This window comes from Poecilia latipinna, unplaced genomic scaffold (assembly GCF_001443285.1).
Source record: "Poecilia latipinna isolate Pla-1442-1.1 unplaced genomic scaffold, P_latipinna-1.0 Scaffold949, whole genome shotgun sequence".
In the NCBI taxonomy this organism is placed as follows: Eukaryota; Metazoa; Chordata; class Actinopteri; order Cyprinodontiformes; family Poeciliidae; genus Poecilia; species Poecilia latipinna.
Window position 1 is genome coordinate 226149 of NW_015113565.1, and position 7828 is coordinate 233976.

Here is a 7828-nt window from a genome sequence, read left to right on the forward strand (position 1 = left end):
ACGTCAAGATTTGTAGTTTTAGAAAAGCAGTAGAAGAAAAATCCCAAAGCTGAATATAAATCTTCTTTTATTAAGGAAATGTAATAAAATCCTTTGTACAGGACCTCTACACAGAGGCTTGTGTCCATACATGCAACTCTCACGGTTGAGGTATCAATAAATTAACCCAAAAATACCCCCCCTCCCTAAACTCAAACTGGAATAAGTCATTTTAGAGCCGACTAAACCGGGTCCGTTTGGAGTTGCTATTTGATTAAACTACCACCAAATTCACATGCACTTTATGAAAAGGATGAGAAAGAGTTATCAAACAAGTGTAGGCGCAAATGGTTTGTAATGTCAGCCTCTCCCTGCGGACTGCAGAGTTTTAGTCGTACAAATGTTGGATTCGTCGCGCGGCCTCTGCGAAATGCACAGGAAGCTCATCGCGACCAAAAGAAGCTACGGCACAGCGCCGTTTACCAAAACTGATGAAACCGCACCTATACGAGAGCAGTGCTGGCGTGTGTACAAAGTGTAAACCATGAGCTCTTTTAAAATCGACTTCAATGCTTTGTTACGTAAAACGGGGTCTTTTTTTTTCCCCCCCTTTTCGTCTAAAGAGTTGGGAATTGTCTCGATCTCAGTAACGCGGCGCCAAGTTGAAAACAAGCCAACCTCTTTGGTAGAAATGTCTTCACCCCCTACCCCCCCCCAAAAAAAGTGGCAGTTTTAAACAAATGACATACTTGATTTAAAACAAGCATCCAAGTAAATACAGAGTAGGTTGGATGTCCAGCAGGCTATGAAACAAACATCATCCCAGCTGTTTCAGATGTACACAAGCATGACGTGTTGAAGTTGGAGTAAAAACAAAAACTGGTAGAAAATGCTGCCAGTTCAACTGATCCTTAGCCTTATTATTGTTACTGATGCTTGTCCTAAATGTTCCGACACTGGAAATATCCTTATAACACAAGAGAAGGACTTTACCTCACTAAACATAACATTTATCCAACTTAAGGTTTCACCACAAAAATATCTCTTTAAAGGATTTAAATTACTTAAGTACCTCAGGGATTTCATTGCAAACCATGGCTTTTTTTTTTTTTTTTTTTGTCGTCTTCAAAATATAAAACAGTAATTACATCAGTCCATCTACATGAAGCCGTTTCTTATCCAATCGCCGCCATTTTTTTTACATTTTTTTTTGTTCTGTGTTTATCAAGTTAATTTAATTTTATCTGCATTGCCATGACGCCAAAATGCTCCTTAAGGCACAAAAAGAGGCAATTCCCATGTTCCCACAAACAGAAGTCCAGATGCGTGTGATTGCCCTCTGTCAGTGTGACGGTTCATAACCCCAAATGAGCACTTGTTGACTTGTTGGCTTGAGTCCAAGCTGATGACGAGGAAGGCGTCGCTTCCAGGATTGCCCACCTTCGAGGGGTGGAGGGTTGTCGGGGTCATGGGTCACGTGTCGGAGTGGCTCTTTCTATCCTTTATGCACCAGTGGGGCTTAAGAATCACCTGCGAAACAGAAAAACCACGCAGGTCATTTGAGCACCTCAGATTCCCAGCTGCTACAATTTGGAGGGATGATCGTTTCGATTCAGTTGAGAGGAAAATAACCTAAAAGCGGTGAGTGTCGGCTGTTGTACATTAGTATTACAATGGAAAAGGTTGAAATCTTCTAATTAAAAGTTACCAATCTGTATTACTAGCAGACAAAACAGGTCAGTTCTGACCTATATATTGTTTTATACCAGGATTTTAAACCGGAGCTGTTTAGAAGCCAGAGAAGAAGAACAAATGCCCACATTTCATTAAATGACATTAGACCTTCTCACAATGTAGATGACGGAGAAACATCATTGCAGAGCTGATGTAGAGATTCTCTGTTCGACTGCACAACCACCACTACTCCTAACAAACACAATGAGCTGTTTACACTCCTGCACCGGTTCCCATATTTCCATGAATAGTCTATTTTTGGACAAATATTCAAAATGAACAATGTGTACAGTTGTGGTACTTTGTTCTATTTCTGTCATCATCTGCACAACTGTGCAGTTTTTCTTTCGTTGTGTCTTTCAGTTAATTGTACAATCTATTTAGTTTTTACTGTTATCAATGTGTTTCCATTTAAATAATTATGATTCGTTTTATTTCTGGGCACCTTTAGACACTTGAGGACAAGAAGTACAGAACAAACAAAGATAATTCTGTTATATTCTATTTTACAAATAAGCGTAAGGACCCACAGACACTGAGAACAAAGGAATCTGTTTAATGTTCAGATTTTTCTAGCAAAAAGGAGCTAATATAAGTTTGTGGCAATGCCTGCTAGATAAATGTTTTCTTCTTAAATATTAGGAAAACTGTGTAAAGCCTGGAAAAGTGTGTAAATATAAAAATGATAAATTTAATGCAAACTCTGAAGCTCTTAACATCACCATTCCCCGTAGTGAAATACAGCAGAGGAACACACCATCATGCTGTGAGCGCGTTTTTCATCCGCTTCTAAATGAAACCTTGATGCGGGACTCTCCTTGGAAGAAAACCCAAATCTGTTAGATCCTGTTAAAAGTTTGAAACTCTCCAGAGTTGCAGGTTCCACAACTGATCAATCGCACAGAGACCCACCTGCTGGTTACTCTGCTGGTGAATGTGAGAAACGACGGGTGACCTACCCTTTAGATTTTCACGCTCTCCGTCCCGTAGACGTTGTAGCCTTCACGGTATGTGGCAAAATTCTGGGCGTTTGCTGGGGGGGCTGGCTTAAAGTTTTGGGCGTTCTTCGCCAGCTTGAGTTTTTTTGTTTCCTGCCGTGACTTATAGCAGAACTCTATCAAAGCAACGGTCATAGCCAAGCCGAGCCCCCCGACCAGAATATAGAAGACGCCTGCCACGTTGCTCAGGCTCAATGCACTTGTCTTGTCCTGGGGGAGGTACAGACCACCATTAAGGGGTTTTAAACGGACACTGAGAGGCACAAAACCAACATGAACACTGCTACTCTGTCACTAGCAGCTACTCTGAGGAGGTCGCTAAATGTGTGTATAGACATCCTGAAGCCTAATCTGACTAAAAACAGTACATCTACAGACCTCCTCCTCTTAATCAAAATAAAAAAGGAAAAAAAAAATCCCTGACAAGGTGAATGTAGAGAGACTTGTCGACTATCCTGCTTTGCGGTCTCTTTACGAGGCCACGCATAGAGGAAGGCGGTCGTGGTCGTACAGGTCTACAGATTAGCTTCAGTTCACTACCATAGCTGCTGAACTCAACCTTGACAACACTGCATCTGTACAGTCAGAGTAGCAAGCTGTAAGAAAGGGGAACTGAACCATTTTGCTGCTTTTAAAAGCCAAACGGTAAGATTGAAATTCATTTCTGCAAGTGTCACCATTTGCATTGAAACCCAATGGAACGGTTCCAAAACCAGTTAAATCTGCTTTTATGTGGTAAAAGTCAGATTACTTTTGTATACAAACTAGTTATTTTATAATTGAAAATGCATTAAAAAAAAAGTTTGTTACTCTGACAATCCATCATGACCATTAAATACCCCCCTGGCCACTTACTTGCTATTTAAGGGGTCACTTTGGTTTTGTCAGGGCAACAATGGCTTTTTCTGTGTTCAAACAAGGGCAGCTGCACAAAATGCAGAAAAAGAATGAATTTAACTTATTTTTGCTTTTTCAATAACATAATGATTGTTGAAAATAGCTTGAAGAAATTTTCAGCAACATATCAAAAAGAAGAGACAGGCTAAAAAAATGGTCCTTCATTTCACAAACTGCGTTTTATCAGAGTAACAAAGTTGCTGCCTTTCTTCCTGATTTATTCATAAATACCAGAGGCAGCTCAGTGAAGCATTAGTGTGCAAATACACATGAGGTTGCATTGCAGAACTATTTTTGGTGACAGTTGTGTCATTGGGAAAGGACCGATCCAAATCACTGAAATCAGGTCTTTCAGTCCCTCCCAGGTTGATAAAATCAAACATCTAGATATGCAGACTAATTCTACAAGCATTTGGGAACAGATGGATTGTTCTCTGAAGTTCAGTAAATCCCATCATGGTAGTCTAATTGGATGTGCAGTTAGGGCTTTGGTGAATTTCCTCACTTCTTGACAGTCAGAAGTCGACTGCTAGTGTAAAGAACTTCATGGACCAACAGCTGCATCCAAACTTGGTCTACATCCAAGTGCAAAGCAAAGAGTCGTGCCATTGGGTGGAAGACAACTTAGGTTTTTTTGGATGCTGTGTAAATGTCCATTTACTAGAGCAGTGGAGAAAGTTTCCAACGAAAAGGGGCTCCTAATGCTTTACCACACCAAGACATTCTGGAGAGTTTTAGGCTAGCTTAGGGGGGAACAGTTTGGAGATGGTCTCTGCCTCTTCCAAAGCAACTACACCCGGGGTTTCAACGACAAGAAAACACTCAACTGGAAAGTTTAAGCAGAAGGTCTTTCTGTTAATTTTATGTAATTTGTGCCATGTTAAGTCTTTCTAACTGAGGACAAATACAACTTTAAAGAGAAAATTGGCAGAAATTCTAAGAAAATCTCTCAAATATGTTGAAGTTTCAGTCAACTAGGCAAGGTCCATAAAGACATAAATGAGTGAGGATTTTATGAAAGAACTTGATTTGAGTCCTGACACTAACCCAACAGTGTCAGGATCTTGGGCCAGGCCTTTTTGTCCAACATCAGTGTTTGACCTCGCAACTGTACCTTTGAAAAAACGGTTAAAGCTAGATTCTCTCACCTAACGTTTTACCTGCCTGAGCTGGAGTGATATGAACCCACGTTCTTGTTTCGTGGAGTGTTTCAGTTGTGATCTTTTCACACATAAAATACCCCAGTTATAAAAAAAAAATCTCACTGCTTAGAGGAAGGATTTTTTTTTTTGATAGATCCACATCTGTAGGAATAAGCATATCCAAAAATCTGTGCCCCATCTTTGATGCCACCCTGGGCAACCACCGCCATCCTCCATATTGAAAATACCACTAAACATTACTTGTCCTTCTTTTCATAAAACATGTTGCTATGTTAATTACTTGTAATTATAATGAATTTCTGGTTTTAGTTCAGTTTTGGAACATTCTGCACAGCAGCCCAAGTTTTTTTTTTCTTCCTTTTTTTGTCAAAGGGTTTAACAACAACTCCACATACAAATGAATAAGACCAACAGCAAACTAAATTTCAATAGCAGTTTGGATGAGAAACAGCAGTATAATGGTTTCAGTTCTTGTCGTTAAACTTTTTAAGAGTTTAATGGGGTGAATACAAACTGTGTGTAATCATGCTGCAGTTTTATGTGTCTGCACAGAGAGGTAATGGCGTGGAGTTAAAAGTAAAGCATCAATGCCCTGTTGTGTAAATACCCTAAGCTGCGGTGTGTGAAGGTAATCTAGTCTCCATGACTGTGTTTCATGCCAACATGTCTGAGGATGTATGCGCTACATGTCTGCATATGAACAGTGAAGGTAAAATGCATTTTTGCCATCAGTATAAGAAGACCTGCAGCGACTGACCTTACTTCCAGAGTCCTTGGTTCCACATTCACCCTTATCGTACCACCATTTGTTTTTCAGCTTGTCTAAGATGCCTTGTTCACTGAGTTTCAATACTGCAAGGTTTACAGGAGTTCTTCACGTGGGAAATAACATAAATAACATTGTAATATGTTATTTTATGTTATTCAACTTCTTTAAACTACTTTATACTGTACAAAGCGATAGAGTAGGGTCCTGGCCAACATGTCACAGATAGCAAGCAGCACTACATCGTATAGCAATAAAAGACTTTCACCATCCATGGCTAAACCTAGCATGCCAGACCCCACCTGTATCGCTTTGAGTAATCGGCACACACTGATCACAAGAACAGAAGAGATTAAAACTGTGCAGAATAAAGCAGCTGCTGCGTAGCTTTCAAAGAATGAAGGAGAAACAGAGGCAATGATTGCTGAGAGCACTTCTTTTTTTGGCTGTTTGGTCGCCTTTTGTTGGCGTTTGGCAAAGTGGATCTAACAGGAACCCTTTCCTGACTAACAGACGATAACAGCAGTCCGATAATTACATAAACACCGACTGAGATTAATGTCTCGCAGATTGACCCGTGTAAAAGGGCGAGCGGCCCCCAAAGGAGTTCTACAAATTTGGGGTTTGGTTTGCTCTTCAGACCGAATCGTCTGCCGCTCCACAATGGACAGAGACGCCGACGACGCGAAGCTCTACGCTTGAAGCCAGATGTCAGACGTCAACTTGTTCTGCGAGACATTACGCTTGAGTTTCAACTGCTCCATTTCCAAGCTTATTTCCTCTCAGAAAAGGTTCCGGTGTCTATAATCTCAAATCAAATATATTGTATTCACCACTGTGTTCCTGCAGTCGAACAGATAGAGCCTGTTTTGTAATGGAAATTGAAAGGGGAAGGGAGGGTTGGCGTTTCGTCCTGGTTTCCAGTCAGAAGAAAGAAAAGTTAATCTATGACAGTTTTGTTGGGGCATATTTTCACAGCAGCAGACAGAATTTAAAGAACAAAGTGAAATATTAGTCTCAGCTCTTCACATGTTATTCAAAGTAAGAGGAGTTCTTGGGTAGTCTTTAATGAGTTATCTGAATCAAGAAATGTGTATGTAAGACTGTAAGTAGGGCATTTTGTAGTTGGAGACATTTTTGGATTATGATTCATGAAAATGTACTTAAACAAGGATTCCTGTGAAGCTTTGAAAAATCTGCAAAATATGTAGTTTGAATATACATTTTCATATTTATTACAGCTCTATTCTTTTCAGTTTTCCCATCCACCTCTCTCCATACAAAACCATTTTCTACCCACATACATCATCACTGGATATCAGTTTATGTCTTTAAATAGTTTGAATTTAGATTAAATGTGGACATAAATAATGCCATGAGTATAATTTAATTGAACATTATGTTCTAAAAAATTCATATGACACCACCCAGGCTTCCAATGATTATTAGCCAGTTGAGGTTTATTAAAAATGGCAGACTGGAAACTCTGATCAAACCAGAACACGTCTGAGCGACTTCTTGCTGGGAGGCATCATCTGACGGACTCACATAACTACATTTCCTGTGAGTAGACCACCAGCAGATTATAAAACACTGCCATAAATCATCAGGTGTCAAAGTTGGTATTAAGAATTCCCTCTGCCCCCCAAAAAAAAAAATTATCGTAAGAACTGATTCAAGATCGGCACAGCGGACAGATTCTTTTTGGACCTGAAAAAAGTTTGGTACAAAATGACCCAATTTACAGTATGATAATATGAAATGGCAAAGGGAAGAAATGAGAAGAATCGTCAGATTTTCCATGACTTAAAATGTCTTTTTAAAATCCACATCAGTTGGATCAATTCATTTTAGACTGAACCAGATCAGCAAAACGACCCAAAATAGCCATTTTTAACAGGGAAATTTGTATAAGTGTATTAAAGGGGAGCATTAAAAAAAAAAACATCTCAGCAGCTGTCAGTTATTGGTATACTCTACAACATTTTTATATTTACTTTTTTACAACATTCCTCTTTCTGATTTTCATACTACGGTTAATGGATTCAGTGACTGATGAAACTTTTTAAGACATCAGTGTGCCGTCTGTTATGTCACTGTTATGTCACTTACACAAAATATACATTATTATTCTAATTATTGATATAATTAGAATTAATTAACCTAATCATGGCTATAAAAGTCTGCAAAAAGTATCATTTTGCAACCCCCTGACCAGTTTGAATGCATTCAAAACCCTGAATCATATTGTTTATTTTGGGAAAATTTTATAAGTAAAAAAAAAAAATATA

General features: G+C 39.2%; 1 long non-coding RNA gene across 2 annotated transcripts; it reads right to left on the reverse strand.

The window, feature by feature from the left end:
- Positions 1 to 50: 50 nt before the first annotated feature.
- Positions 51 to 7153, reverse strand: LOC106957926 (uncharacterized). 2 transcript variants are annotated; one of them, XR_001427057.1, is made up of 3 exons: positions 5529 to 7153; positions 2673 to 2921; positions 51 to 1509 (listed from the first exon to the last, which is right to left on the reverse strand). It is a non-coding gene; the product is annotated as an uncharacterized LOC106957926 (long non-coding RNA). The 2 variants fall into 2 exon arrangements; XR_001427056.1 differs by having other exon boundaries at positions 2673 to 7153.
- Positions 7154 to 7828: the final 675 nt, after the last annotated feature.